The sequence below is a fragment of the Sminthopsis crassicaudata genome, chromosome 2 (assembly GCF_048593235.1).
Source record: "Sminthopsis crassicaudata isolate SCR6 chromosome 2, ASM4859323v1, whole genome shotgun sequence".
In the NCBI taxonomy this organism is placed as follows: domain Eukaryota; kingdom Metazoa; phylum Chordata; class Mammalia; order Dasyuromorphia; family Dasyuridae; genus Sminthopsis; species Sminthopsis crassicaudata.
This window is the reverse complement of record NC_133618.1, coordinates 191,573,302-191,596,055: the sequence shown is the minus strand read 5'-3', so window position 1 is coordinate 191,596,055 and position 22,754 is coordinate 191,573,302. Positions and strand designations below refer to the sequence as shown.

The 22,754-nt window shown below is 32.8% G+C and overlaps 1 pseudogene; it reads right to left on the bottom strand.

Annotated features, from left to right (window-relative positions):
• Positions 1-12,844: 12,844 nt before the first annotated feature.
• LOC141553344 (deubiquitinase OTUD6B pseudogene) lies at positions 12,845-13,887 on the bottom strand (annotated as a pseudogene).
• Between the last annotated feature and the right edge of the window lie 8,867 nt (positions 13,888-22,754).

Here is a 22,754-nt window from a genome sequence, read left to right as displayed (position 1 = left end):
TAAATCTGACTTTATTTTTGTGGCAAGTGTTTAGTAATTTTGCTCATATAATTCCTGACTTTTCTTTGGTAGATGGATTCCCAAATATTTTATACTCTCAACATTTGTTTGGAATGGAATTTCTCTTGTATCTCTTTCTGTTGCAATTTATTGGTGATGTATAAAAATGCTGAGGATTTATGTGGATTTATTTTGTATCCTGCAACTTTGCTAAAATTCTTGAATTATTTCTAATCACTTTTTATTAGAATGTCTGGGGTTTTCTAAGTATACCATCTTATCATCTGCAAAGAGTGACAGATTGATTTCCTCATTACCTACTCTTATTACTTTAATCTTTCTCGACTTTTATTGCTGAAGCTAGCATTTCTAATACAATGTTGTATAGTAATGGTGATAGTGAGCAACCTTGTTTCACTCCTGATCTTACTGGGAAATGTTCCAGTTTATCTCCATTACATATTATGCTTACTGATGGTTGTAAATATATGCTCCTGATTATTCTAAGGAATAGTCCATTTATTCCTATATTCTCAAGCGTTTTTAGTAGGAATGGATGTTGCATTTTATCAAATGCTTTTTCTGCATCTATTGAGATGATCAAATGGTTTTATTAATTTGATTATTAATATGGTCAATTATACTAATAGTTTTCCTAATATTAAACCAGCCCTGCATTCCTGGTATAAATCCTACTTGATCATAGTGCATTATCCTGGGGATGATTTCCTAAAGTCTTTTTGCTAATATGTTATTTAAGATTTTAGCATCAATATTCACTAAGGAAATTGGTCTATAGTTTTCCTTCTCAGTTTTCAATCTACTTGGTTTAGGTATCAGTACCATATCTGTGTCATAAAAGGAGTTTGGTAGGACTCCTTCCTCCCCTATTTTTTCAGATAGTTTATATAACATTGGGTCTAATTGTTCTTTTAATGTTTGGTAGAATTCACATGTAAATCCATCTGGTCCTGGGGATTTTTTCCTGGGGAGTTGATTACTAGCTTGTTCTATTTCTTTTTCTGAAATGGGACTATTTAAGCAATTTATCTCCTCCTCTGTTAATCTAGGAAGCCTATATTTTTGGAAGAAGTCATCCATTTCACTTAAGTTATCAAATTTATTGGCATAAAGTTGGGCAAAGTAACTCCTTATTATTTCTCTAATTTCTTCTTCATTGGTGGAAAGATCCCCCTTTTCATTTGTAAGACTAACAATTTGATTTTCCTCTTTCCTTTTTCTGATCAGATTTACCAAAGGTTTATCTATTTTATTGGTTTTTTCATGAAACCAACTCATGGTTTTATTTATTAATTCTATAGTTTTTTTTTTTTTTTTTTTTTTTTTTACTTTCAATATTATTGATTTCTCCTTTTACTTTTAGTATTTCAACTTTGATTTTTGGTTGGAGGGTTTTAATTTGGTCTTTTTCTAGCTTTTTAAGTTGCAGGCCCAATTCATTAATCTTCTCTTTCTATTTTTGTTCAAATAAGCCTCTATAGATCTAATATTTCCCTTATTACCACTTTCGCTGCATCCCACAGATTTTGGTATGATGTCTCATCATTGTCATTATCTTGGGTGAAATTATTAATTGTTTCTATAATTTGCTTTTTCATCCAGTTATTCTTTAAGATGATATTATTCAGTTTCCAATTACTTTTTGGTCTATTTACCCCTAACTTATTATTGAATGCAGTTTTTATTGCATTGTGATATGAGAAGGAGGCATTTATTATTTCTGCCTTCCTGTATGTAATTTTGAGATCTTTATGTCCTAATACATGGCCAATTTTTGTATAGGTTCCATGAACTGCTGAGAGGAAAGCATATTCCTTTCTATTACCATTCAGTTTTCTCCAAAGGTCTATCATACCTAGTTTTCTAATGTTCTGTTTACATTTTTACTTTCTTTCTTAATTGTTTTGTGGTTTGATTTGTCTAAATCTGAGAGTGCAAGGTTGTGATCTGACACTATTATAGTTTTACTGTCTATTTCTTCTTGCAACTCTCTTAACTTTTCCTTTAGAAAGTTAGATGCTATACCACTTGGTGCATATATGTTTAGTATTGATATGGCTTCACTGTTTATGCTACCTTTTAGCAGGATATAGTTTCCTTCCTTATCTCTTTTAATTAGATCAACTTCTGCTTTTGCTTGATCTGAGCTAAGTATGGCAACCCCTGCTTTTTTGGCTTTACCTGAAGCATAATAGATTCTGCTCCAACCTTTTACTTTTACTCTGTATGTATCTCCCTGCTTTAAGTGTGTTTGCTGTAAACAACATATTGTAGGGTTCTGACTTTTGATCCAGTCTGCTATCCGTCTCCGTTTGATGGGAGCGGTCATCCCATTCACATTTACAGTTAAAATTACTAATTCTTTATTTCCTGCCATGATATTATCCCCAGATTATGCTTTTTCCCCCCTACCCACCCTGAACCTTTTCCCCAATATTTAATTTATAGACCCCACTTGTGACACACAGCCCTCCCTTTGTAGTATCCCTCCCCCTACTTTTAAGTCCCTTCCCCTTTCTTGTACCCTTCCCTTATTCCCCTTTTCCTTTTCCATTTTTCTCTCCCCTCTTTTAATGAGGTGAGAGAAGTTTCTCTGAAAAACAAATATGTCCATTATTTACTCTTTGAGTCTACTCTGATGAGAGTAAGATTCACACAATGTTTCTCCCCCTCTCTAAATTGCCTCAGCTGTGGAAGATTTTCTATGCCTCTTCCTGGGATGTAGTTTCCCTCTTTTTATCTCTCCTTCCCCTTTTTCTGATACTATCCCCTCCCCTTTACTACTTCCTTTTTTTAAACTTTATATCAGTAAAATCAAATTATCCATGTAGACTTTTTATATATCCACAACAGAGATACAGTTCTCAAGAGTTCTTTTTACCTTTTTCTGCTTCTCTTCAGTCTTGTGCATGTAGATCAAATTTTTTGTTTAAGCCTGGTTTTTTTCTTAGAAACAAATGAAATTCCTCTATTTCATTAAATGATCATCTTCTTCCATGGAAGAAAATGCTAAACTTAGCTGGGTAGTTTATTCTTGGTTACAATCCTTGATCTTTTGCCTTTCGGAATATCAGGTTCCAGGCCCTTCCATCTTTTAATGTGGAAGCAGCCAGATCTTGAGTGACACTTATTGTGGCACCTTATATTTGAATTGTTTTTTCCTAGCTGCTTGCAATATTTTTTCCTTTGTTTGGTAATTCTGCAGCTTAGCCACAATGTTCCGTGGAGTTCTTTTTTTAGGGCCTTTTTTCGAAGGTGTTCAATGAATTCTTTCTACGCCTATTTTCCCTTCTGTTTCTATTATCTCTGGACAGTTCTCTTTGATGATTTCCTGTAAGATAGAATCTAGACTCTTTTTTTGATCATAGCTTTTGGGAAGTCCAATGATCCTCAGATTATCTCTCCTAGATCTATTTTCCAGGTTTATAGATTTTTCCAGTAAGTGTTTGATGTTATTCTCCAGCTTTTCTTTCTTTCTTTCTTTTTTTTTTTTTTTTGTTTTGTTTTGTTTTGTTTTGTTTGACTGATTCTTGGGTTCTCAATGAATCATTCCTTTCTATTTGTTCTGTCCTGATTTTTAATGAGTTATTTTCTTCATTCAAATTTTTTAGTTCATTTTGTATATGCGCAATTGAGTTTTTAAATGAATTATTTTGCTCTATTTAATTTTTTTCCATTTCCCTATTTTTAGAGAGTTATTTTCTTTTTTCCAAGTCAGAAATCCTACTTTCCTGTGATTTTTTAACCTTTTCTAATTCACAAATTTTGTTTCCCTGCACCTCCTCTGAATTCTTAATGTTTTCCAACTTAAATTTCAAGACATTTTTATTCTCTATCATAGCTTCTCTTTTCTTTCCCCATTTTTCTTTAAACTCTCTTAACTTTTTAATAGTCTCTTCTAGAAGAGAGTTATGTGATGGGAGGCAGGTATCGTTCCCCTTTAGGCTATTATCTGCTGACTCTCTGCTGTTAACTTCCTCTGGGTTGGATACCCGCTCTTTCTCTGTGTAGAAGGTATCAATCATTCTCTTCAGCTTCTTACTCATTGTTAAAAATCTGTTGGGGTCTGCCCTTGGGGTAAGAAGTTTATTTATTTATTTACCAGCTTCTTCCCATACTGGATGGATGCAGTGGGTCCTGTGGCTGAGCTAAGAAGGAGCTCTGGGAGAGAATTCTCCTCCCCCCTCCCTGGAAATGCCTGAGATGTAGTTAGCATGGCTGGGATGTGAGGAGTGCCCAGTGAAGGACCTCACTGTGTTGCCTAGCGACTGCCCTGAAGTTTAAGGCTAAACAGTGAAGTCACTAACCCCAGCCAATGTATCCCGTGGGGTGTGGATATCAGCAGCTGATGTGAAAAGCCCCTGTGCTCAAACTGGAAGTGTCTGCCTGGAAATCATGGTCCCTATTTCAAAGGTTCTGCTTCTCTGGGAATTCTGTGGCTGCTAGAGTTCCACTGCCTCAGGCTGAGCCTGGCACTATGTGGATTAAATGTTGCCTCAGGCTGTGTCCCCTGCTGTTCAGGATCTTTCTTACTCCAAGGAGAAGCCCCAGGCAGCAGAAGGAGGCTTCACAGCAGTGCAGAAATCTATTAGGTCACTTATGGATTTGGGGTGGATCAAGAATCTGGCTTTATATTTTAAAGTGGCTTGGTTTCTCTTCTGAACTGCTGTTTTATAAGCAGAAAAGAGCTTTCAGCCTGTGCCAGATTCCTCTATCTCAGTGGCTTCTCTGATCCCAGAGTTCTCCCCTGCCCTATTGGCTCAGTGTGTTCACTTCACACCTAACTTTGTCTGTGCTGGCCTTTTTTTTTTTTTTTTCCCTCTTCTTGGAACCAACCTTTTCTATTGAAATTCCAGATTCTCTTCAGCTGGTAAGTTGTGCTTCTAATCCTTGTGGTTTTTATCAGTCCAGCGTTATTTTTGAGGCTGATTTAACTAATTGGTAATGAGGGAAGAAGGGAGCTTACAAATTTGCGTGTATCTTCTCCGCCATCTTGGCTCCGCCCCTATAATCATAATTCCAAATGCAGAATATTTTCCACTCCAGCATGCTGACTCAGAATTACAAAACAATTTAATCTAATCTCCTTGTTTTGCAAAGAGGGAAACAGAAGTCCAGAGAGATTTTTGTTCTTTCTCCCAGGTCACACTAATATTGGAGTGGCACAAGCAAATATTCAAATCCAGCTTGCTTAGACTATAAATTCTGTCCTCTTTCCATTGGTTATTTTCATGATGTATTAAATGAGTCTTGCTCAGCATTACATTTATAGTTGATGTGATATTCAATTAATATTGCTCATTTTTGGCCTGTGACTTCAGGCTTTTGCAATGAAAAAGACATTAACTAGTGTGACAGCGATTGGGGGACATTTTGACAGCTTTCATATCAGTATAATAGTTATATTACTATATTTTCTTTCTGGCAGTACAAGGAGATGTTAATAAAATTATGCCAGGCACAGAAAATCTGTCACCACACATCTCCTGGAACAGAATTTATGACTCTGATTCTGTAGGGTAGAAATAAGATCTTTATCCAAATTATACTACAAGTTTAGCTTCTGTTTTTGTACTTGTAATGATGCATCTATAACTGAACACCATGCATGGTTGGCCTTTTATGCTTCCTGTAATTAATTGCAAATAAAATAATGAGCCAGCTATCATATATGTATGTATGTATGTATGTATGTATGTGTATATATATATATATATATATATATATATATATATATATATATATATATATATATATATATATATATATATACACACACACACACACACACACACATATATATGTAAACTTAAGGCCAAGTCAGTTCCTTAAAGTAATTAAATTTTGTAACTATAATTTTCCCCCTAAGGCAGATAATAGAATGGAACTGTTCTGATTCTGCAGTTTTCAATATATTCATAAGACATTTTTCCTGTGAGCCCAGTATTATGTTTTTATGTGTTAATCAATATCTATTGTATACATATATGTGCATATACATGTGTATACATGAATTTATATGTATATTCATATTTGTATGCAGACATGCATATATATTATTTATAACTTTTTGAAATCTTGATGTCACTAAGTAAATAACAGGAAGAGATTTTTTTCAATAGAAAGAGCACTGAACATCAGCTATAAAGTCACAGGACATGAGTTCAAATCCCAGCTCACTTACTACAGGATCTTTGATGAGTTGCTTAAGCATTTGAGTACTCTGTTTACTTATTTGTAGCATGAGAGAGCAAATGATCTGTAAGTTCTTTCAAGTCTATATATTCTTATGCTTCATTATGGCATGTGAAGGAGTGAGTGTTTTACTAAGTCCAACCAAACTGAAAGGATTCCAAGTTTTGGCAATGGTTAGTCTCTCAAAAATATGTTGTTTGAATATTAAATAGTTAAGTTTTGAACTATATTTGACCTTTAAGTTATGAAGTTTATTAGTTACAGGAACACATGTAATTGCATATTAAGGTATGGAGAGATTTCATTCTCTTTTGATAGGGAAGATGGGAAGAGAATGTTTTGAAATTTTGAAAATGTTCTTAACATTGTTCTTTGCACAGGAATTCCTTTGCAATTTTATTTCAAAACTGTCATATGTTACATAATATTTTATATTATATATGGACATAATTTATTACATATATTTCATGAAAATGTATGAATATATATATATGTATCTGTATCCAACCCTTGTCTCTTACCTTAACTCTATTCACCTGTCACCTACTATCTTTTTGTACATCTTGAATTGGAAGTTCCAGAGACACCTGAAACTTAACTTGTCCTACAAAGAACTTATCTTTGTTCTTCAAAATTATAACTTCTTTCCTACTTTCCTATTTTAAAAAATTTATAAAAAGCCTATTATATGCCAGAAGTTGTTCTAAAAAGAAAATGTGATTTACATATATTCTCATTTAATACTCACTGAAACTCTGGAGATAGATCCTATTGCTATACCCATATTACAAATGAGGAAACTGAGTCAGGCAGAGGTTAAATGACTTACCTAGAGTCATTCAACTAGTGTGGTCTGAAATCACTTTTGAACTCAAATCTTTCTGATTCCAAGTGTAAAGCTTTATCAGTAATACAATGAAACCTCTGTCATGGTCATCACCATTCCCAGTCATCTAGCCTCACAATGTTCATGTCACCCTCAACTTCTTACTCATACTCATTCTATATATCCAGCTTATTACCATGTCTTCTCATTTTTATCTTTACACAGTATCTCTCATATATCTTCTCTTTTCTTTACTCATAGAAATCTCTCACTTAAATTATTTCAATGATCTTTTGATTAATTTCCCTGCCACTCTATATCATTTCCCACATAGCTGTTAATGCAATTTTCCTAAAATTCAGGTCTAACAATGTTACCTTCTCCATCGCTAATCTCTAATTGTTCCCTATTGACTCTGGAGTCAAATATAAAGTTATCACTTTGACATTCAAAGTCCTTCCCAAACTTCGCAAAAATAAGTTTATATTTTACTCCATGGAGTGTTCCAGCTACACTGGTATACTTGCAGTTCCTTTCATTTGAGACTCCATTTCCTGATTCTCTCCAATTGTACTGATTATTCCCCAGATTCCCAGTACGCTTCCCATTCAGTTCTACTTTTTTTACTTTTCTGGCTTCCTTCAATACTCAGATCAAATCTTGCCTTCAGTAGAAGGTGTTTCTTCTATTGCTAGTATCTTCCTCTGAGATAAACTTCACATATTCAGAGACAAATCCATGTGTGTCTTTTGTCTCTTCTCTCATTTAGGTGTATTACCAAAATCTCAACTTTTTATTTGACTTTTCCCTATTTCTCTTTTTTCTCATAACCAGTAATGTCTGCTTTTTTCATTAATGCCTATTCCACCAGAAAACTAGTCTTGCTTAAAGTCTGTGTTTATAATTAAATTAAATATTACATGATTTATAGAAAATACTTCAAAGTGTATTTTTCATTATGAGAGAGTGAGCTGGTTCACCAATTTGAGTTGTCTGATAAATATTTATAAATGCTTTTTTTGAATACATTATTAAAAACATCTGCTTAAAAATCACAGCTAAGATGTTGGTAAATAAGATCTTTTCATAGGGACTAATCAATGTGGTATCTGGGGATATCTTTGGGGATATTTAGTGAAATACCTAATTCTCTATTTGAGAAATTACAGGTGCTAAAACTATTCTGAAATCTTTCCCTTTTCCAAATGAGAACAGATGTATAGCCAAGGAACAACTGACATGGGAGAAAAATAAATGAAACCAGGTGTGATGCAGATCGATGTAAACACAGCTGCAAGGATATGTTTCTGGAGATAAATTTTTGGGAAAGCTGAAAAAGCATACCAGTATAGGAAAAAGATTGACAAATGTTTCATGAAGTAATTGCGTAACCTGTAGTAGAATCTTTGGATGGGAATGATTACTGAAATATAAATCCAGTCAATATCCCCTGACTCAAGCCAGGACATTACAAAGACCTCCAAAGGAGGTCTAACAGTAACCAATCCAATATTCTTTTGAGAAAACGGGAATTTCTGACTTAAATCCTTAGCATATAGATTAAGCTCCTTTCCTGTTCTGTCTTCTTAGAAAAAAAAAAAAAAAAAAGAGTAGCTAGACCTCTCCCATTCTATGCAATCCATGATACACTTGAAATAACCTTGAATCACTTACATTCATATACAGCTTTAGGTTTTAAAGTTTCTTTACTTCTACTCCGAAAAAATCAGTTTGGAGCATAGAGGAGGAAAAGGGAAAAGAATAAACATTTATAAAGTGCTTACTGTGTGCCAATAAGCCTGCTAAACACATTTTTCAAATATTATTATCTCATTTAGTTCTTACAACAACCTTTTAATTATCCCTATTATTATTTCCTTATTTTAAAAACAAAGAAACTCAGAGAAATATTAAATTACTTGCCCTAAGCCATGAACTTATTAAATAAGTATCAGAGGCTGAATTTGGGCTTAGGTCTTCATGATTACCAGCTCAACACTCTATATACTTTGCCACCACCTTCTTAATATGTCAGTGTATCCCAAATATTTGTATATATATTCGAGATGCACTGTGAGCTACTCTGAAACCTGACTACAGAATTGCTTAGCTCTTCCTTTGTCTCCAAGGGTCACTGACAATAATATATGCTGCAGATTCAATATAGAGGAACAAAGCAAATACTCAGTAACATTTTCCATCCCTGGGTGAATGGGTTGGGAAGAGTATGCGCAGTATAAAACATTAAGCTATGTTTTTGTATCACCTAATTCTCAGGGCTCATATGAGGAAAAGCAATTAGAAACAAGTATGGTCTAGTGGAAAGAATACCCAAATCTATAATAAGGTTTTAAAGGCATTCTTCCATTTACTACCTAGATATCTTTGAGCAAGCCAAATATTCTATCTGAATCTTATTTTCTTGATCTATAAAATGAGATAGCTAAAAAAGCCAGCTTGGTTACAATTTACATGCCACTGAAACTTCTAGAAATGAGTTCTATTATTATTATATAGATCTGGAAGATGACATTCTTCAATAGAAACAGAATAAAAGTGAAGATAGTGGAAGTTAAGAATAGTTCAAGGCTGAAAGTAAAATCTTCTATATGGTAATGATAATGAACATAGAATTAAAGAGAAGATGATGTCAAGTTGAGCTGTTTTACCAAAGAGAAAAATAGGGAATTTAAATATTTTTAAAATTCATCTCATCAAACTTTGTTTCCCTTGCTCTCTTCCCATTGATAGCCAAAGTCATAGAAAAAAAAGCTTTCTACTTTGATTGACTTTATTTATCCCTTATGTACTTCACATTTATAGTCAAATTTCTGACCCTATCACATAACTAAAAGTGATTCTTTCTACATCACTAATGATCCTTAATTTCCATTACCTATAGGCTTTTGTTATTCCTTATCCTTTTGATTTCTCATCATTATTTGATCCTTTTGATTCACATTTTTCTTTTTGAGTCAGTTTTTCAATGGTTTCTCTTGATATACATTTCTCTTGATTCTCTTCCAAAATCTTAGATTACTCCCCACTAACTTTTGTAGGATCACAATTTGTGGCCAACTTCCCTCTTCTTGACCCTCTCATTTTTGGAGATTTCATCATTTCTCTTGAGATCACATCTTATGTTAAGGTAGCTATCTTCAAATATGCATAAATTCCCTTTATATCTCTCTAGCTATTAGTTTCTATGTCTCTGTCAGATACCTCTCAATGTACAAAATTCTATGGACTTTTCAAACAAACTAATTTCAATTCAAATTAAATCAAATTCAAACAATCCAAACCAAAAAATAATTCATTGTGTTCCTAAACATACATTTGCTCCTAACTTCCATACTTCACTTGACATTCTCACTTTCCATAAAACTGGGTTTACAATTTCAAATTCATTGTTGTTGTTGTTGTTGTTGTTATTGTTTATTAAAGATGTTTATTTTTTTTGATTCATTCATCTTTTATTATTCTTTTGGCAAGCTTCATAATATGAGCAAAACTATATTGCTCATGATAATTAAACACATTCTTTTGCTTTATACAAGTGTTAAACATAATAAAGTGGATAAAATATTTGGACAAAGACATATTCCAGAACTCTGACATATCCCTTTTTGTTCCAAGTTAAAGACAAAGGAAATCCTGTGAAACTCCAATTAGAACAGGTTTTATATCATACAAAACCTAAATTAGCATATGCTGTACTTAATCAACATCTGCCATTATTTAAACTCTGATTTTAGGTTAATACTTAAATGACAGTAAATAAAGTTGAATCAGAATACAAATTCTATAAAAGAAAAAACTCCCAATAGAAATCTTCTTGTTCATGTCTACTTTTTTATAATCCCATGAACAAGACAATATTTAGCTCATGATAAAAATGATAGCTACCAAATGAAAAATTACTTTTAAACCTATGTGGATAACCTACTTTGCCTGTCATACTTCATGATATCAAATTCATATATTATTGTTTAAAAGTTAAGAGATTACTTAAAATGGGTCAAAAGCATTAATACTTGAGAATTCCATTCTTTTGTATATTTTTTAACCCAAAAAGCACTTAATTTAGATCATATAAACTTTAGTTATCTACAAAAAAAGATCTGCATGTTGGGCAAATATACACAAAGCTTTTTAACCTGATATTGATACTGTATTTGTATTTACTCTTCCAAAAAATATACCGAACAAAAGTTATTTGCATTTTTTTTGTAGAGTAAATTACATGCATTTACATATATGAGTTAGGAGCACCATCTAAGTATGGATACTCTTTTGCTGCCCTCTGAGAAACAAGAGACCCATCATTTACACCTAAACATATTGCATATCATACAGCCATGGGTTCTCAACCCATAATTTTACATTTTATCCATACCTAAATTATAACCAATTCTCAAATGCTCCATTAATAGAAAGCTTTACATAGTACAATAAAATATCACAAAAAATTAGGACTTTTTTTTTTAACTCTGGAGACAGAAATGATTAAGAAAAGCAAGCTTAAAAAAAAAGACAAAGTGAAAAGTTTGATGTGAACATGGATGAATTCAGACATTTTGATCATGAGACCTAGTCTCTTCCTTATTTTATACAGAAGGAAAACAGAAACAGATAATATTTCTCTTAAGAAATAAACAGGATAGAATGATGAAATAGCAAGCAAATGTAGGGAAGCTCAATTTTTTTGCAGAAAAAGCAAACCAAACTGAGGAGTTTTGGAGGAAGAAGTTGGGGAGTCAGCTTTGACAACAGCTGGCAATTCAAGGGTAAAGCAATATATAAAGTACATGTATAATCTGAAGTTTTAGATAATCACAAGTATATAGTATTAATTCTAGAGTCTAAATCTTTAAAAATAGCAATAAATATCTAGTGAATTAGGATGTATAAATTTAAAAGCTTATTTGGGAGTGGGGAGGGAGAAGTTCAGTAATTACATACATTTTTTTTTTAAATCAAGTATCATATTTTAGGCATAAACTGTTAGATGTTCTTGACTTTGTCTTACCCACTTATCTTAACCAAGTGATTTGCACCTGTATAAATACTATGAAATCCTTAATTACTCAAACATGCACTAAGCAGTACCTTAATCTTATAAAAATAATATTGTGGAGAAAATTCAAATCATTCTATCAATAATACCCAGGCAATAAGCATTCACTCTTATCTGAAAAAGAGTATTAGAACTCATTATCAGCAAATAATTGCTGAGTATTCACAATTTCAAGAGTTACATTGAAAGACACTAAAAGATTTTTTTTACTTACATTTAAAAATATGACTATTTTAAATTTATACCAATGTAGGTTGTAGGAAATCTATTAAGATACAATAAATAGCAATATTTGAAGGCTTTGCCCTAAACTGTTCTGCCTATGTTGCTTTCACATGATGCAACCAAAACAAGTTTTTAAAATGCCACTAAATAGGGACTAGAGTTTATTTTTTGTGTGTTCAAAATCCATTAATAGCTTTAACAAAAAAAAAAAAAAAAGAAAAAAGAGAGAGAGAAAGAGAGAGAGAGAAGAAGAAGAAGAAGAAGAAGAAGAAGAAGAAGAAGAAGAAGAAGAAGAAGAAGAAGAAGAAGAAGGAGGAGGAGGAGGAGGAGGAGGAGGAGGAGGAGGAGGAGGAGGAGGAGGAGGAGGAGGAGGAGGAGGAGGAGGAGGAGGAGGAGGAGGAGGAGGAGGAGGAGGAGGAAGAGGAAGAAGGAAGAAGGAAGAAGAAAGAGGAAAAAAAATTTAAAAATAAAAGACTGAATTCCTTTGGAACAATCCAGGGTTTGCTATGAATGGCCACATTGGCATGCTGCACAGACCAATAAATAATTGTTACAAATTTTACCAACTAGCTAACATTTTCAGTAGCTGTGTCCATCAGTTGTTTCACAGAATTATAATGTTCTCCTAATCCATACGCATGTCTCATATATACAAATGTTAAAGGCTTGTTTGAATACTCTTTGCCAACTACAATAGGAGGAGAATCTGCTTGTATTACTTCTATTGGTGTTGGCAAAATATGAGACAGAGCCCTTAGCTCAAGCTGACCTCCCCAAGCAGCTGTGTTTACAATATCATCACAGTACTTTCCAAACTCTTCTGAAGTATATATATATATATATATATATATATATATATATATATATATATATATATATATATATATATATATATATCCTGTATTAGGATTCGTTAAGAATGGCAGGAAGTCTTCTACATGGTTTTGCATATATTCAGCAGTTTGACTTCTTAAGGTAGCTACAGTCAGGGGGCAATCCTGTTCCTTCAGCTGGTCTTCAATAGCTCGGTACATACAATGGACATATGATGGAATCTGTTTAATCTCTAAATGCCTAGCTGCCAAAATTCGTGCAAGTTTTTGATTTTCTAGATGTCTGGCTCCAGATAAGTTTTCAATTTCAGCTTCTGCTATCCTTTCTTCTCTTTCCTTCTCCAACGCGGCTTTTTTCTCCCGCCTCTTCTGTGCTTTTGATATCCGAGGCTGTTGATTCTCAATATCCAAACTTGAAATGTTAACAACAACAGAGTCTATCTTATTCTTTGCATGTGAAGTCAGCTTCAAATGCTCCAGTTCTTCTTTGTGTCTCTGCTCCATTTCTCCTTCCAATTTAGCAACATCCTCAATCAATTGTTTCCTCCTCTTTTTGTCATTCTTGGGAACAGCATTTTTCATACTTTGAATTTTGGCCTGCAGCTCCTTCTTCTCCTTCCAATGTCGCTTCAACAACTGTTCTTGCTCTTCTTCCTCCTCTTCTTTGGGGAGCTCCTCTGTATAGATCGCCTCCATGACGACCGTGAGGCGTGGCAGACAAAACTGTTTATTTTTAAAACATATGCATCGATAATTTTTCAACATTAACCCTTGCAAAATCATGTCTTCCATTTCTTCTCCCTTCCCTCCTCTTTCCCTGAATGGAAAATGCAATATATGTTAAACATTTTAATAATCCTTTGGGCATATGTCCAAATTGCTCTTTAGAAGGGCTGCATCACTTCACAACTTCACCAACAATTTATTAGTGTCCTACTTTTCCCACATTTCCTCCAACATTTATTATTATCTTTTCTGTCATCTTAGCCAAACTAAGAGATGTGTAGTGCTACTTCAGAGTTATCTTAATTTGCATTCCTCTGATCAATACTGATTTAGAGAGCATTTTCATATGGCTAGAAATAGTTTAATTTCATCTGAAAATTGTCTATTCATGTGCTTTGACTATTTATCAACTGGAGCATAGCTAGAATTCTTATAAATTTGGGTCAGTTTTCTATGTTTTAGAAATAAGGTCTTTATCACAACTTTTGATTGTAAATTTTTTTCCCAGGCTATTGCTTTTCTTCTAATCTTGTCTGCATTAATTTTGTCTGTGCAAAAACTTTTTAACTCAATATAATCAAAATTATCTATTTTGTGTTCAATAATCAACTCCAGTTCTTATTTGACCACAAAATCCTTCCTTCTCCATAGATCTGAGAGGTAAACTATTCTTTGTTATTATTCTAATTGACTTATAATATCTTTTTTATTTCTAAATCACAACTCATTTCAACCTTATCTTGGTATAGTGTTAAGTGTGGGTCCATGCTTAGTTCCTGCCATATGTGATTCTTCCAACAGTTTTTGTTAGTGTGTTTTTATTCCAAAAGCTGAGATCTTTGGGTTTGTCAAACACTAGATTGAGATAATCATTGAGTGTTTTGTCCTGTGAACCTAACCTATTCAACCAATTGCCTGTTAGCCAATACCAAATGGTTTTGATGACTGCTGTTTATAATATAGTTTTAGGGCTCACACAGCTAGACCACCTTCATTTGTATTTCTTTCATTAATTCCCTTGAAATTCTTGAGCTTTAGTTCCTCCAGATGAACTTGTTATTATTTTTCTAGATCTGTAGAATAATTTGTTAGTTTGATTGGTTTGGCACTGAATAAGTAGATTAATTTAGGTAGTATTGTCATTTTTATTATGTTGGCTTGGCCTACCCATGGGCATTTGATATTTTTCCAATTGATTAAAAATCTGACTTTATTTGTGTGGAAAGTGTTTTGCAGTTGTGTTCATATAGTTCCTGGCTTTGACTTGGCAGGGAGACTCCCTAATATTTTATATTAATGAAAATTACTTTAAAATAGAATTTCAATTTATATCTCTTGATATTGGACTTTGTTGGTAATATATAAAAATGCAGATGGTTTATGTGGATTTATTTTGAATCCTGCAACATTGATAAAGTTGTGAATTGTTTCTAGTAGTTTTTCTAGTTGATTCTCTACCATTCTCTAAGTATAACAACAAATCTTCTGCAAAAAGTGATAATTTGGTTTCCTCATTATCTAATTCCTTTTCTCTTTTTCTTCTCTTATTGAGCATTTGTCCTGTCAATTGTCTTATTGACAATTTCTAATTCAATACTTAATAATATGGTGATAATGGGCAACCTTGTTTCACCCCTTTTCTTATTGGGAATGGCTTTATTTTGTCCCCATTATATATGATACTTGATGATGATTTTAAATAGATGCTAGTGATCATTTTAAAGAATACTCCATTTATTCCTATACTCTTTAGTGTTTTTAATAGAAATGGGTGTTGGATTTTATCAAATGCTTTTTCTGCTTCTATAGAGTAAGTCATATGATTTTTATTGGTTTGATTATTGATATAGTCAATTATGCTAATAATTTTTCTAATATAGAACCAGCCATGCATTCCCCTAGGTCCCCTTGGTCATTCTCCAATTGATAAATGGTCAAAGGATATGAACAATTTTCAGATGAAGAAATTAAAGTCATTTCTAGTCATATGGAAAGGTGCTCTAAATCACTATTGATCAGAGAAATTCAAATTAAGACAATTATGAGCTGCCACTACATACCTCTCAGATTGTCTAAGATGACAGGAAAAAATAATGATGAATGTTGGAGGGGATATGGGAGAAGTGGGACACTAATATATTATTGGTGGAACTATGAATGGATCCAGACATTCTGCAGAGTAATTTGGAACTATGCTCAAAAAGTTATCAAATTGTGCATATCCTTTGATCCAGTAGTGTTTCTACTGGAATTATATCCCAAAGAGATCTTAAAGGAGGGAAAGAGAGCCACATGCTCAAAAATGTGTGTAGCAGCTCTTTTGTAGTGGCTAGAAACTGGAAACTGATTGGATGCCCATAGATTGGAGAACGGCCGAATATGTTCTGGCATATGAATGTTTTGGAATATTATTGTTCTATAAGAAATGATCAGGAGGATTATTTTAGAGAGGCCTGGAGAGACATACGTGAACTGATGCAAAGTGAAATGAGTAGAGCCAGGAGATCATTGTACGTGGTAACAAGACTATACAATGATCCATTCTGATGAATGTGGCTCTTTGCAACATTGAGATGATTGAGGCTAGTTCCAATGATCTTGTGATGAAGAGAGCCATTTACACCCAGAAAGAGGACTGTGGGAACTGATTGTGTATCACATCATAGCATTTTCATTCTTTTTTTGTTGTTTTCTTGCATTTTGTTTTCTTTTTCATTTTTTTCTTTTTGATCTGACTTTTCTTGCAAAGTAAGGATATTGTATAAAAATATATACATATATTGTATTTAATATATATTTCAATATGTTTGACATGTTTTGGTTTATTTGACATTTAGCAGAGGGGGTAGAGGGAAGGAGAGGACAATTTGGAACACAAGATTTTACATGGGTTAATGTTGAAAAATTATCTTTGAATAGATTTTGAAAATAAAAAAAAAAAAGCTTAATAAAAAATCCTTCCTAGGGATGACTTTCTGTAATCTCATTCCTAATATTGCATTTAAAATTTTTGTATCAATATTCATTAAGGAAATTGGTCTATAATTTTCTTTTCCTGTTTTCCCTCTATCTGGTCTACATATCAGCACCATATTTGTGTCTTAAAAGGAATTTGGTAAACCTCCTTCTTTCTCTATTTTTTCAATAATTTGCATAGTATTGGAATTAATTGTTTTTTAAATGTTTGGTAGAATTCACATGTAAATTCATCTGTCATTGGAGATTTGCTTAGGAAGCTGAAGGAGCTGATTAATACCTTGTTCTAATTCTTTTTTTAAAATGGGACTTTTAAGTAATTTATTTATCTTCTTTTAATCTGGGCAATCTTAATTTTTATGGTTATTCCTCCATTTCACTTAGATTAGCAAATTTATTAATATATAGTTGGGCAAAATAATTCCTAATTACTGCTCTAATTTTCTCTTCTTTGGTGGAAAGTTCTCCCTTTTCATTTTTGAGACTAACAATTGGATTTTCTTCTTTGCTTTTTTCTAATCAGATAAACTATTTTGCTTTTTTCATAAAACCAACTCTTAGTTTTATTTGTTAATTCAATAGTTCTTATTTTGAATTCTATTAATATCCCCTTTTACTTTCAGAATTTCAAATTTGGTATTTAATTGGGGGTTTTTAATTTGTTCTTTTTCTAAGTTTTTTAATTGTGAGCCCAATTCATTGATCTTCTCTTTTTCTATTTTATGAAAGTGAGCATCTAGAGATATAAAATTTCCCTTAATAATTACTTTGGCTGCATTCCATAAATCCCATAAATTTTGTTGTTTCATTGTTTTCATTTTCTTGATTGAAATTATTGATTGTGTCTATGGCTTGTTGTTTCACCCACTCATTCATTAGGATTAGATTATTTAGTTTCCAATTAATTTTTGGTCTAATTTCCCCTGGCCTTTTATTGAAAGTAATTTTTATTGCATCATGTTCTGGGAAAAATGCATTTACTATTTCTGTCTTTCTGTATTTGATGTTGATTATGCCCTAATACATGCTCAGTTTTTGTATAAGTTCCATGTAGTGCCAAGAAAGAAGTATATTTATTTTTGTCTTCATTCTATCCAAATGTCTATCATCTCTAACTTTTCTAGGATTCTATTTACCTCCTTATCTTCTTTCTTAATTTTTTTATTTATCTAGTTCTGAAAGAACAAGGTTGAGATCCCCTACTTCTATCATTCTTCTGTCTAATTCTTCTTGCAGCTCTCTTCTCTTCTCTTCTAGGAATGTGGATGCTATATCACTTGGTGCATATATGTTTAGTAGTAATATCACTTCATTATTTAAGTAGGATGCAGTTTGCTTCAAATTCATTGTTGATTCTATTGTATGATATTCCCCATATCCCAACAACTGTCTACTATTGACAATACATTTTATTTATCACTTTCTTGCTAATCATACAGATACTATTACAGTATTCTTCTTGGCTAGATTTCTAAGTGTGCTATCTGAATCTGTACACCACATAACTGCTAACCAGCAATTCTAAAATATAGGATTGACTATTTCACTTCTCTGCTAAAAATTATATTAGCTTCTAAATGTCTCTTGGATAAAAATTTAAAAATAAAATAAACTGCTTTGTTTAGAATTTAAAGTTTTCCCTCTAGTAGCTTCAACTCTTTTTGACTTATTGCACATTACTTGCCTCCATGCACCATGTTGCAGCCAAACTAACCTCTTCAGTATTATATTCTCTGAGTCCTTTTCTTCCTACAGAAATTTTGTGTCTTAATATTCATTTACTGGAATCTCTAGCTTCCCTCAAGACTCAGCTAATTCTTCCTTTTAAAAAAAGATCTTATTCCCCACAGTGTTCTATTTCCCCCAAATAATTCACTATATTATTTTGTATTTCTTTAGAATGTATTTTGCATTTACTTTCCATATACATGTGGTTTTTCTCCAGTAGTATATAAACACTTTTGTTCTTAGTGACTATTTCATTTTTGCCTTTTTGTCCCAAGTATCTGGCAGTATCTTCTATAAGTAGCACTTAATATATGCTTAATTATTTTAAGGTTATATTAAAATATTGATTCCTCCAAGCCCATTCAATAAATTTTAGTAGCTCCATATTAATTCCATGGTCACTCTAAAATCCTCTGTTTGGTTTTTAAAGCCTTTAGTTATCTTTTCCTGTCTTTTACACCTTCTTATACTTTTCTCCCTGTAACATACTTTGTGATTCAGGTGGTCAGTCTGCCAATAAGCACTTATAAGGTGATACAGTAGTTAGATAGCCCAGGAAGACTCATATTATAAGTTCAAATTTGACCTCAGATACTTACTAGTTGTCTTCTTCATTTATGTATCCTGCCTTCTCTGGCTTAATTAGAGTAAAATCTCATTTCTACAAGAAACTTTCTCCAGGTGGAATGGAATACCTTGGTAGATATTAGATGATCCCTTCCATTTTATGTCTTTCCATTCAGTAAAATCTGGATAAGCATTTATTAGAGGTTGTAGAGAGATTTTTTTTCAAGGCACAAATTATACTGGATGGATATTTATGTGCCTTCTAAGTCTGAATTGCATTATGTGGTCAGTTATATTCATCTTTCTGTCAACCACTAGTAAAATTAGTATCACTCACCCATGATAAGAATTAACCTGCAGATTACTATAACTTGTCTTTTTAATTGGAGTGGATAGATAGAAAATAATGCTAATTGATCAATATGACAAGAAGAAAATAAAGTGTAAGTTCCCTTTAGACTCTATTTACACTCTATTATGTCCTCTCTGCTTGATGCTCACCCAGAGATTTCTCATAATTTTTAAAAAGATTATCTTGACCCTGATTAATATCAGAGTCAATGGTGTTGATCATCAGGACCACGACTTTGAAGCCAATAATAATAATAATAAAAGTTTATTGACTTATATTCCCACTTTTAACCTATGTCAGACATTAAATATTATATTCTCTTCTATAACTCTGTCTTATGCCCATATTGGTAAAATTAAATGAAGTCCAGTAGGTCATGATAAGTTTGTTGTTCTCTGCCCTGGTCTAACCACATTTGGAGAATTATATTTGTTTTGGGGAAACATACAGGATTTTAGGAAAGACAATGGCAAGGGAGAGTGCATGAAAATTTAAAAAAATAAGTATGATTAGACCTCAGCTTTAATGCTGAGGCCTTGTTGAGTTTATTTCTACTTCCAGGGCTTGGGGATATATTAGCTTAAAGGGTTACCTAAATCAATAGTTAAACAATTAGGGACCACACTTGAATCCAGACATATCTAACTCCAAGCCTAGACCTCAGTCTACAATGCCAAATCACTTCTCATTTTGTGAAAAGTTTATTTCTAATGAATTCTTTTTGTTTGTTTTTTGTTTTTCTCTTTTTCTGGGGTTAAGTGACTAGCCCACACAGCTAGGAAGTGCTAAGTGTCTGAGAACAGATTTGAACTCGGGTGCTCCTGAATTCAGGGCTGGTACTGTATCCACTGCGCCACCTAGCTGCCCCTAATGAATTCTTTAAAAAAGCAATGAAACAAAGGCAAACTAAAAAGAAATATTTTGCTAGTGATTTTCAAAAGAATTGCTTAGGCCCAGATTAACCTTTGTTCAGTCATTTGGCCTATGTAGGGACTTTCAGTAATTAAGGAAAAAATATGAAGATAAAGAATTTTGATAATCTGATATTTGAGAACAGGAAGCAAATAAATATATTGTTGATGCATATTTTGAAAACCAAGTTAAATATTTGAGAAAGAAATAATTCATAAAAAAGGTGCCATTATGTTAATGATTTTGATATCTGAGGATCCACTGCTTCTAGATTATGAATAAATACATGCATACAAAGGTATCAACCTTTTGTGCAATTGGTATACCAATAGCATTTTTCCTAATTCAAATCATGAATAGCATTTAAATCTGAAATGGTTTCTATCAGACTTTATTGTATCCACATTGCCTTTTGATTTTTATTGGGAACACTTGTTAGAATACCTCTATAAAGATGGAGGTGGTAGGGTTACAGCTGCTATGAATATTAAGCAAGTGCTTGAGAGTATAGATATGAGTAGATTATGGTCTGATTGATGGGCCATGAAAGCCTCCCTATTTTTCTTTGAGTTTAATTACAGTCTCTTTGGTTGCCCTGATTACTTGGAAATCATTTTCATGGAGTGGCTCTGTGGAGTACATGGTACCATTACTATGGAAATGTTTCCACTTTTTCTTTTTCATATCACAAATAATTAATAGTTTGAACTGCAATTTATTCAATGTGTTTATAAACTAGATTTCTTTGTGTATGTTCCTGCTTTATACACATATATGTACATGCAAAATTCCGGTTTATTTTCTTTCTGATGACCAAAGCTTCATTAATTCAGAGTGTTTGTTATATGAAAATAGTCTCAATTGAATCATATCTTATCTTTTCTGTTAGTTTTGTTTTTATTCTGAGTTATAAATTTCTATTACAGACATTTTTCGTTGTTTCTGGAAACATCTTTGGTGTATTAAAAAGACAACTAAATTTGAAAGCACCAAATCCAAGTTCACTTATTAATTCTGTGACCTTAAGCAAATTGTTTCCCATCTTATAGCCTCATATTCTCTATCTGTAAAACAGAGATAATGTTAGTTGGAACTACTTAACATGCAAGATGATTCACAAGAGGGAACATTGGTTTGATAGTCACAGTACCTGAATCATAAATTGATTTCTGAAGCTTACCATCTATATGACCTTGTACAACTAAATTAACAATCTCTATACCATCATTTCCTATTTTGTAAAATAAGGAGATTAGACTAGATAATATTTAAGGTAACTTTTTACTCAATCTAGAATATTATGATACAATAATTCTGAGTAGCAATTCAGATAATGAATATGAAGGTAATGTGTACATATGTTGACTATCAATAGTAGTAATAAGAAAATGGAAATGAGAGTTTCATGTATCAAGAAACAACAAATAAATGGTTATGCAGAAAGAAGAGAAATAATTGCATCAATGACCTTAAATTATATTCTGCTATTTTTCTAATTTTCTATCATATAAATATCACAGTTTGAACAGAGAAAATATTTGTGTACCCTGTCTGTATACAAGCAATTTCAAATATAAAGATTCATAAATAAATATAAATACAATATTTAATATATCTTTGGGGTTCAACACCCAATGATGAGATTGCTGTAGGCATCACATGTTTGGGTTCAGTTATATGAAAATCATTCTGTTTGACAAAGGAAATTTATTGAAGAGAAGGATTGTATACAAATTGAAAAAGATACAATAGACACACAGGAATGAAAATATGAAATAGAGGGGGCAGCTAGGTGGCACAGTGGATAGAGCACCAGCCCTGAATTCAGGAGGACCTGAGTTCAAATCTGATCTCAGACACTTAACACTTCTTAGCTGTGTGACCCTGGGCAAGTCACTTAACCCCAGCCTCAGGGGGAAAAAAATGAAATAGAGTTGGGAGGGCAGATAGGTAAGAAGGAAAGGAATTTTAACAACTAATAATGGAAAACCAAGTTCCCTAATGGAACTCACAATTATCCAGAAGAAAGGATATGCCCTTAACTGACAGGCTAAATCCATAGAGAAGTTCATCACCCTAAAATAATTAGTTAGAAAGAGAAAGATACAAAGGTATGGTAAGAGAATGAGAGGAAAAGATACCACAGGGAGAGGGGAGGAGAAAGACATTACCAGACAGAAACTGTAACTGTCTTAACCGAAGAGGGATTCAGCAAAGATGGCATGAGCCATTCACAAATTTTAAAAGAAAATTTAACCTCAAGGGTTTGACATAATTTGGATTTCTGACTGGACACAGAAAGGTGGGGGTACATAG